Raw genomic sequence first — 11375 nt, 5'->3', positions numbered from 1 at the left:
ACAGAGAACATCAGGGCTGAGTCCTTACGAGGATCGAGGCAACGGCTAGAACAAAAAGAAAACGAAGCCTACTATGTTAACGGACGCATCTGGGTTCCACTGTATGGAGACCTACGCGAGCTTGTGATGGATGAAGCACATAAGTCTCGTTATTCAGTACATCCTGGTTCGGATAAGATGTACCACGACCTAAAGACTACATACTGGTGGCCTGGTATGAAAGCCAGCATAGCAACCTACGTCGGTAAATGCTTGACTTGTGCTAGGGTCAAGGTCGAATATCAGAAACCATCAGGCCCACTTCAACAACCAGAGATACCTAAGTGGAAATGGGAGCAAATTTCCATGGATTTCGTTACTGGCCTGCCCAGATCTCAACGCGGAAATGATACCATTTGGGTGATCGTGGATCGACTGACCAAGTCTGCACATTTTCTGCCTATCAAAGAAATGGATAAGTTTTCTACTCTAGCAGACATCTACCAAAAAGAAGTGGTATCACGGCACGGAGTGCCAATCTCCATCATTTCTGATCGTGACGCGCGTTTTACCTCTGAGCTGTGGCAAACTATGCACACGTCTTTTGGCTCACGTTTAGATATGAGCACCGCGTACCATCCACAGACGGATGGGCAATCCGAACGCACCATCCAAACCCTTGAAGACATGCTTAGGGCATGTGTAATCGATTTTGGTAATGGCTGGGAAAAGCACCTCCTGTTAGTGGAGTTTTCATATAACAACAGCTACCACACCAGCATCCAGGCCGCTCCGTTCGAGGCATTGTACGGACGTAAATGCCGATCACCTCTCTGTTGGGCAGAAGTTGGTGATAGTCAAATCACTGGCCCAGAACTCGTAGTAGATACAACAGAAAAGATTGCTCAGGTACGACAGCGAATGGCGGCAGCTCGTGACCGTCAGAAAAGCTATGCTGATAAGCGAAGGAAACCACTCGAGTTCCATGTTGGGGATCGAGTGCTACTCAAAGTCTCACCTTAGAAAGGTGTAGTTCGTTTTGGAAAACGAGGCAAGCTCAATCCGCGTTATGTCGGACCGTTTGAAATCATTGAGAAAATTGGCAAGGTGGCCTACAGGTTGAATCTACCTGAAGAACTCAGCGGAGTTCACAACGTTTTCCATGTGTCGAATCTGAAGAAGTGTCTGTCAGATAAGACCCTCATAGTTCCCTTAATGGAACTCACTATCGACGACCAGCTGCGATTCGTCGAGGAACCAGTAGAGATTACTGACCGAGACGTTAAGATTCTCAAGCACACCAGAATACCTCTCGTCCGAGTTCGTTGGAATTCCCGTCGTGGCCCAGAGTATACCTGGGAACGAGAAGACCAAATGAAACTCAAGTATCCCTAGCTGTTTAAGAAAAGTGCAAACACTACTGAGACTGAAGCTACTGCAGAATTTCGGGACAAAATTCCAAATCAACGGGGGGATGATGTGACACCCCAGGAAAACCAGGAAACCAACGCAACATAACTAGCTTCCTCAGTAACCACGTGCTAAATTTCGGGACGAAATTTTCTTAACAGGGGGAGAATGTGACAACCCTCGTATTTGCATGTATCCGTACGATTATTTAATGATAATTAAAGTGCTTAGTGACTGTGTTGAATTACTTAACTGTTTCCTGTTACTGTGTCATACTTACATGTGCGTGTTAGCATACTAGTAGTATACAGAAAAGTTACTAAATGGTCCAGTATATTTTCCTATGTGTTAGGAATTAATTGTGTTACAAAAATATATGTATAAGACGCCTTACGGAACAATTAAACAATTTAACGGAACAGTATCCGACCGAACAACCGGACATTACCCGGGACACCGAAATTTTGTCAGAAATATTATTTTATTATTCTTAAATAATTACGGTCACAAAAATCTCCATACACTATAGAAACATGGTATACACCCACTATTCTTGATAATACCCTTAACCTTCTAATTTAATACCTATTAGTTAACAAAAATTTTCATTTTACCCCCCCCCCCTAACCGAAAATCTGCCCATGGTTACAAAATATTATGTTTAGATTTTTAGTTTTGGAATTTTAATTCTCATTGGGCAATAGATATGCAATGATGGCTATGGAGTTGTAGGATGCATGTTTCCAAGATATGCTCATCATATCCTCTAAACCCACACTCAACCTTCCTCCTCCTTCCCTTAATTTTTGGCTCCCCCCTCCCCCATAACCGAAAATCATCACCACCATCACTTACGCACTTTCATCTTCTTCCTACAAGCTCTCATTTCAAGCTTTGAAGTTCCTCCATAGAAGTGCAAGTTGAAGAGCTCTCAAGAGGGCCTTGTTCAAGTCTTTACCACCATCTTTCCTCTTCATCTTTGTTTTAGATTTTCACCCTAGCCTTGTGCTAGTAGTAAGTCCCTTCACACCCTTGTTCCATCTTATTCTTTGTTGTGAATACTTAGTAGGAGGATGATAATCATTAACACAAGAAAATGAACACTAAAAAGTTGAACTTGAAATTCTGCATAAAAACCATATATAAAAGGGTTGTATGAAGTTGAAATCTGGTTGGTTTAGGGTTGGTTAAAGCATGATTGAGGTTTGAACATTTATTCATCGATAAACCATGGTTAGGGCCTTTGTTGATGCGTTTTTAGTAACTTCTACAATGTAAACAGCTTGCTGAGTTGTATTTCCAGCCAACTTCAACAGGCTATAACTGGACCGTTTTAAATCGAAAAACTGATTTTCTAAAGCCTAAAATATGGATTTTGGAATAGCTAAACAAATGGCACTGAAATCGTAATTTTTCGAGATCGTTTACTATTTTTAAAAGACTTTGTTTTTGGACAGCAGCTCAAGCTGCATTTTTACTGCAGAAAAAGTGTGTTGTTTTCGGAGTCATAACTTAAAACCTGAGTAGAATCAACTCATGGATTTTTACAGGGGATGGTCACCGTTGTCAGGATGATCCTCCAACTGGAATTTCGTCAATCGGACTTACGATTAATTTTTAGTGAATTATTCCGTAAACTGCAATCAGAAAGTAACAAATCTGATTGCAGTCGGGAAAATGATTTTCTATAAAATATAGGTAACGAACTGGACTCTGATATTTTTACATAATAAATTTTGGAACATATAGGACCTTCTGTAAAAATTTGAGAATTTTTGAAGCAAGTTAACTATTTTATTAAAATCCCCGAAAACAGCCCAGTTTTGAATATAAAAGCTGAAACGACATAAGTAGTGATTTTGCGTGTCTAAATGTTGGGTAGACTATCTGAGAATAATCTAACATGTTATATGTCAATAAAAATGCTATGTGCAATGTCGTATGTTTGCTTATGAGTGGGGAATAGATGGGAAACTTATATGGGCATGAACCGTTAAAGTGATGCATGTTATGTGATAGATACGTGTAGGGACTTTGTGTTCTATTTGAAATCACTAATAAACTAAGTGATAATTATACTAGGGCGTGATTGACCGACCTTGACTATTAGCTATATTTGAGAATCAAACCGAGCAACCAAGGTGAGTGTTCACACTCTTTCCTAGGCATGGGGTTCCCGGTGGGTTGGGAATGGGATTGAATGGCTACTCGGACTATCATTACTATTAAACTACTTAGTACTGTCCTCGGATTGAAGGGCACGTACGTAAAGCCTACGTACACGACCATAAGACCATCAACTCTATCAATTGAAGTCCCTCATTTATCGACTTAATCGCCGAGGCCTATGGCGAGCGGGTCATTAGTTAATAGCGCTATTAGGTTTAACAAAACTCACACCGTGCCAGTCGGACGGCCGTGTACTAATGGACTATGGGCAAAGGGTCAATGCTGATAGACATTGACTTAGGGCACCTCTTACATTTTCGTAGCAGTCGATACGCGTAGTCTAGTAACACATGGGAAGCCCCCACCAATCTTCGCAAACATGTCAGGAAGACCGCGATACGAATTTATACGATACATGATTTACAAAACGAACAAATGATTTACAAAACGAATGCTATAACTAAACAACCAGCTGTGAATTCACTCAACTTTGTTGTTGACTCGTTGTTACATGCCTTACAGGTCGTTAGATGCTTATGGAGCTTGCACGAGGAGGAGGTTGTTGTGGGATACGGACTGTCATGTTCCGAAATAAACACTTAAATCCTTATGAACTATTAAATCTACGTTTTGGATTTTAAACTTATGAACTACGAACTTATGTTTTGAACTTTACGTTTATGCTTCCGCTGTCTAAATTAAAACTTGGTTAACTAGCTTTTGGTCACCAATCGTATTGTGTTGGATTTAATTACTTAAATACGTTGTTCAATATGATTGGTGGCTCGATCATGGTCACGTCACGCCTCCAAGCGGTGGTACTCCGCATGGTGGATTTTGGGGGTGTGACAGGGGTATTATACCAGGACTTCTGATTTTGCGGGAGCAATAGCCTAGTCCTCGTATAATACTTTGCAAAAGCTTTAATTTTAAAGCCAGCCCTCAGTACAAAAAATGATGAAACATTGAAAAATGCTAATCATGTGCTGTTGAAGAAAAGATCCCCAAACGGGACACACCTAAAGTCGAACCGTCATCTCTTTGTACGAACGAAAGTTCTAGCCTGAGCTCTCACGGTTTCGCATTTACCCGTTTACAGATATCATTAGTGTACATTCACCTGTAAGATTGAATATAGAAATCTGGATACAGGAGTATATTCTGAGGTGGGACACGCGAATAAGTTTAAGTGCTTAAAACATTAATCTCGTATCTCGAAACAGTTGAACTTTGTGTGAAAATTTAAGTGGGTCAGTATACTGACAATCTACGTGAATCGTTTAGAACTTAAAATGTCTAAAGCTTAACGGTGTTAGTGATTTGTCTCATAAAGTGATATGATCCTCTTACACAAGCTCACAAAAATAGTGTCTGTAAATATTTCTTTACTGCATTTCTTTTAATAAAAAATTCCAAAAAGATTTTCAATATGTTTTAGTATACATTTTTGAAAAATCCAAAAACAACTGATGTTGAAGAGCTGATTTTCAAAATTCCAAGTGGTAAACATGATGAACATCAATTTGTGGGGAAGTCGGTGTATAATGAGAAAAATTTTGAATATTTGTCTTCAAGTGGTTATCAGAAATTGATAAATGTTAAATCATTCTATTTTTACAAGTGGTTCATCAGAAATTAACATTGTTAAATCATTTCGTGAATGATTGATTCCTGTTTAGTTGAACTCAGTTTCTACAAGTGGTAGGCAGAGAACATAAATTTGTCAAATTTTAAATTTGTGAAATTTATTTTGAGGTAGAGTTTGTGCAGGAAAGCCAGGTTTCTGATCTTGAGCAAGATGTGAGCCAGGTTACGATCTTGGAACTGATGATGCTGATGAACTTAAGGAATCAAGAGATCTGATCAAGAGAATTAGAGTGAAGTAAGAGCTAAGTTCAGATCCTGGTAAAAGAGAGAAAGTAGATAAGAGATCAACACCCGAGGGGGAGATTAGTTGATAAAGAGAAGAGATAGAGATTGAGGATGCTTTACATTGTTAGATATTTCGTAGGAGTTCGAGAAGACTGATAAAGACTGAAGATTGAAGACTCGACGCCGAAGACTTCATCAACATCCGAGGGGGAGTCTGTTAGTGCATACGTCTGTCGACTTCGTCTTGTATCAAGTCTTGTTTGTATATAGATAGAACAGGGCACGTAGTACGAGAAAACTGTCAAATATAGGTTAGGAGTTAATTTCGCACGAAATTACAATATTGTAATTCCGCACGAAATCACGAGGTAATTCCGCACGGAATTAGATTTCGCATGAAATCTAATTTCGCTTGGGTTATTCCGTGCGAAATTAGCATGCCTATAAATACCTTGAGGTGCCTTGTCATTTGTAACTTTCCGGTTTCAGTGTCGAACTGCTGCCAAAGTGTCAACTCGCTGTAAATCATTGTCAAATTAATCAAGAGACAGTTTAAAGTGTATATCTAGCTGAATTGAACTCGATACGACTGTTTCTGCCTTTTGTATTGAGCAAAGACTCTTCTGAACGACTCGTTTGGTCGATAAAACGATCCTACAATTATTATTATTATTATTATTATTGTTGTTGTTGTTGTTGTTGTTGTTGTTGTTATTATTATTGTTGTTATTATTATTACCTAACATAATTTTGAAATTTTTGAAGTTTTAAGTAAAAAAAATAATAATTAATTCCATATTAAATTCATTTGACTGATAATATAATAATTATCTTTAATAAAACAAGAATAAATTGCAATTTGCGTCCCTATGCTGTATTCTTAGAATCAACATCCGACCCCCTAAGGAAACTATATACGCCTACACACTCATTCTTTGCAATGTTCTACACTTTGCGTCCTTCTGTCAGTCAACCGTTCGATTGACGTGAAAAAAAGTGGTGAAATGATATGCATCCTTGGGTTTCATATTAAATTTATTTGGTTAAAGATATCATAACTATCTTTAATTGAAAAAGATAAGTATCCATAATTAAGTATAAAAGAGAGAGAAGCGAGAAAAAAATAGATGACCCTAATAGATTACGCATGTCCTTCGTAATTTTTTTATTATATAGTATAGATAGATATAGATATAGATATTGGTATTGACACATGCAACGATATTGTAACACCCCGTGTTTCGAAAGTAAAAGTCAACGTCAAGATTGCAGTCAAATGAAGAAAAGATTACTAATTGCGATCTGTCATTCCTTGCTCAACTACTGTTTTGACTTCTTTGACTTGTAATCAAATCTTTCATTTTATTTACTTTAGTTGTATTATGTGGAGTATCTATTAATAAGCGAGGTTTAATCGTATGTTTTATCGCTTTATCGATTATCGCATCGCAATCACATTCGCAACCCGAATTATGCTTTCTGGATATTGTTTTACGTGTGTGTGCTATTTATGTGTTACTTGTGCATGTTTAATTATGCTTATGTTTGTGGTGATTAATCGAAACACAATCGCAACTCTATCGCAATCGAATCGCAGACGCTGAACGCAAGTTACTTAAGATGATTATATGTTAGATATAGTATTTGTGTGTTTATTATTAATCTATCGCATCGAATCTCGCTTAAACGCATCGCAACGCTCAACACGCGAATCAAAACGACAAAACTCAAACACGTTGGACACTTGGATCGAATGGCCAACCGATCGAGTGGCCAATCCGACCCTTGTGCACTTTCCTCTTTTGGAAACCCTATAAATACCCCCCTGTCACATCATTTGTGATGTGACAGCTCTCTCACTCGACCAGATCACTCAAGGCTTTCTTTCTCTCGATTTCTCGCGATTCTTGTAAGTTTTCAACCTAAATCTTGTACTTCTATGATCTACACACACTTCTTCATCATTTTCTCTTTTGAATCTTAACTTTTAACCATGAAATCAGTGGATTTGAGGTGTTCTAGGATGATGTCATTATGGAGTTCTTATGAACTTCAAGTTTTGGCCTCATTCCACCAAGAACAACTCAGATCTGAAGGATTTCCGCACGAATAAAAAATGTTTTCGCATAGATCTACACATTTCCATGGTTAAAAAGGATTGAAAGATGGTTTTCCAACTTTCTTTCAACTCTTTTACACTCAATGCACTCGAAACCGATAGAATCAGAGCTCGTTCTGATCTTCTACTCTTTCTTAGTGATGTGTTGGTTCAAGATCTAGTTTCTATCAAAGAGACTACCGACTTCGGGTTAAACATGAACAACCGTCTCGAACAGTTAACTGATCGGACTAGGGTGATTCCTGTTCGATCGGATCACTTGGGTCATGATGGGGTTTCTGTTGTTTAGCACGTTATCACACCATCTCGATCAAAACCGCAAAACTTTTCAAAATAATCAAGTACCAAGACGATCAGGTTGTTGGGACGGATTGCCGTCCGATCGGATTGCCATACGATCGAACAACCATCCAATCAGAATGTACTTGAGGTTCAACACTTAAACTTTTCTTCCACCTTTCAAAGATCTGAACGTTGAACGGATTGCCGTTCGATCGGATAGCCATTCGATCGAACGACCATCTGATCATTTGACTTTTGGAACTTCGACACTTAATCAATTTCATAATTTTCAAAGATCATCAGTAACTAACGGATTACCAACCGATCAGATTGTTATCCGATCGAGTGACAATCCTGCTGTGAACTTGTTCTCTGAGAAATACCTCGCCGAACGGATCGTCATCTGATCGAACTGCCGTTCGATCGAATGACCTGAAAGGTAGAGATACTTCTCTATTTTCAAAATGCTATAACGAAAACTTCAAAGCCATTATACAGAAACATATCCTTACCAAACAAATGTCAATCCAATCGAATGGCCATCCGATCGGATGACCATCCGAACGGATTCACATCCGATCGAATGTTCAACCGATCGGATAGCCATCCAATCGGGTTGCCACTCGACACTTAGTCACCTTTCACTGTTTTACGCGCCGCTCATCGTTTATGCTATCGTTAACTGTTCAAGCTAATCTCTCAGTGCTCCCTTCAATCCAAAAGAGTGTTTATTTGTTAAGCACGATCTGTGAGTATACTCGAACCCTTTTTGCTTTACGCACTTTTGGGTGTTACATACGTTACTTATTCTAAATCACAATCGACACACAACGCAAACACTATTTATACGCTGACGGTTATTGCATGTTATGTGTTATCCGATGAATGCTTGTATGTTATATTAACACAGTGATTGTTTCCTGACACCTTAGCAACGATAGTACTATAGTTTGGACTCAGCACCTGTCGTGGACAGGGGTTGTTAAGGGCTTTACTTCACGTGCCCCAATGGGGATATGTGTTGCGCATTCTACAACTCATAGTCACGTCTGTGCATATTTCTCTGTCGATAACCTACTTGCCTTCACTTTGTACATGTTACATGCTGGTTATGCGTAAACGATTTCGAACTCTATTATATTATCAAACTTGTATGCTCACCTTTACACTATGTGTATTGACTTTATTTTAACGTATGTGACATGTACTTAAGATGCTAGGATTGCTGTGCTTTGGTGAATCAAGCTAGGGGTCTAGTTATGTCACGCTTAAATCTGAGTCGTCGGAACAGTATTTGTTTTTGAGACAATTATTTGTAATAACTGTTTTATTTGGATATGTTGTGGTATGGGACATGACGTTTTAATATCTGGTAATTAATAGTTGTTATGGATACTCATGGACAATCTGTTTCGCTCAGTGCCATGCCCCGATGTTTCTGCCATCGATTGGGGTGTGACAGATTGGTATCAGAGCCATAACTATAGGGAATTAGGCAAGACTCGACCTAGTCCGGGTCGATGTCTTAGAAATGACCTAGTCTATCATCTAAGTACCCACAGACTGACTTGTGCGAACCCAGTAGGGGTTCCGCATGAGCTTGCTTGCTATTTCTCGCTCGCACGAACACTACACTATCACTGCACATTATTTTAAAAAATGAAAGAGTGATTAGGTCGAGATTAGGTGTGAAAACCGCAAATTCTCGACTTAATCGCTTGTTCGACCCGCTTTTTTATCTACAAACAGGAGAATTTACGTTGAATCAGGAGTGAAATCCGTACTTTAACGCAAATTTTCCCCTCTATCTCGTCAAAGCAGGAACAAAGTTGTTAAGTCAGGGGTGAAACCCGAACCTTGACGACTTGTTCCATTCTTATTTTGGTTTTTACAAAGCTCTCACCAGAGTCTCGACGGACTCCAATGACTTGAAGTCACACTGCAACTGGAAGGATGCGTGTCGTTCGCCCAAATCGAGGCGAGAGCACAGTCCCGAAAGCCAAAGTGTGTACTAAAAGTTCTTGTGAATAGTCGAATCACTTTGGGTAATCGACGTCTATCAAGCCTTAGACAATCTATCCTCGAATTCAACCTCGCAATCACTGATTTTATGTGTTTTGATTCTGAGCCCGCAACTGCTGACTCTGATATTTGTCGTTTTATGTGGATTTTATGTGTTTTTATCTGTTTATGTGTTTCGATTTTGGTGATTTATACGCTTCTCTCTTTTCGCTTTGATCGAAACACACAACTCGCATTACACACCTATCTCAATACGCTAACAAATCGCTGCTACTTGTGGATAATCGCGTATTATGTTACTCGCATTATGCTATGCTACTCGCTACCTCGCTAATCGCAATCGCGATTCTTGAATTCGCGGACTCTAAATGATAGGTGATTATGTGTGACCAGGATAGGTGAATACGTGCAAAATATAGTGTGGTTTCTGTGTTCTATGTACCCTACGTGTTTATGTACCTCTGTGATTACGTGCCTATGTGTGTATGTGATTACGTGATTGTGTTCCTGAGCTTTAGTAATGTTAGGCGTGAGTGTGGTGAGATTCGATTATATAGCATTTTGAATCCTATGGCGATGTCTACTCAGACAATGTCGTCATTTGGAGCATTTCATTCCCGATCTGCCTGCCACAATCATGATGACAAACGCATCACCGCCCTCGTCGCTAAGCAAATGGCGAAAGTTATCCCGCAGATTGTTAGCGAGTTGAATGAAAACGCTAGCAAATCTTCAGAAGAATCTAGGACTGATTCACCTAAGTCTGCTTTTAGGTTCAAGCAGTTCAAAGCTTGCGGTCCAAAGGAATTTACCAGAGAAGATGGTCCTACGGCCATGTTTCAATGGTTTGATTCGGTCGAAGTCACCCTGCGCCAGAGTGACTGTTCTGATAATCTCCGTACTCTCAATGCCACTAGCATCTTCCAATCCCAAGCTCTAGATTGGTGGACGACCGAGAGAAACAAGCGCGGAAATGATGCAGCTTACGGGCTAACGTGGGATGAGTTGAATGACGTTATGATGCAAGAGTTATGCCCTCCCCACGAGCGCTAAACGCTGGAGGACAAGTTCTGGCATATCAAGCAAAAGGATGGTGACAACGCTGGGTTGACTGCTCGCTTCAAGCAGCTAAGCATAATCTGTCCAAGCCAAGTTACTACGCCCGAAATCAACATCAAGAAGTATATCCGTGCTCTTCCGGATTGCGTGGCTGATTTCGTTCATGCTGCAAAGACGACAACAATTGAGGAAACCTTCTTACTCGCTGCTGAGATCAACGACAAGCGAGTCAAGTCTGGTTACTGGGATAAAGCCTCCAAGAATCTGCATCAAGCTACCGCTGAAGCCACCGCCGCACCGCAGTCTTCAAAGTCCTCTCATCGCAAGAGGAAGAACAACAACAACAACAACAGTAGCAAAAATTGTGCTGTCACCACTGCTGCCCCGCTCTAATCAGTTCCTGCTCAACCGCAGCCTCAACACCGCCAAGTAGCGGCACCGGTTACCAATGCACCCTGGCTAA

This window comes from Helianthus annuus, chromosome 4 (assembly GCF_002127325.2).
Source record: "Helianthus annuus cultivar XRQ/B chromosome 4, HanXRQr2.0-SUNRISE, whole genome shotgun sequence".
In the NCBI taxonomy this organism is placed as follows: Eukaryota; Viridiplantae; Streptophyta; class Magnoliopsida; order Asterales; family Asteraceae; genus Helianthus; species Helianthus annuus.
The sequence above is the reverse complement of the archived record's forward strand: the minus strand, read 5'-3'. Positions refer to the sequence as shown.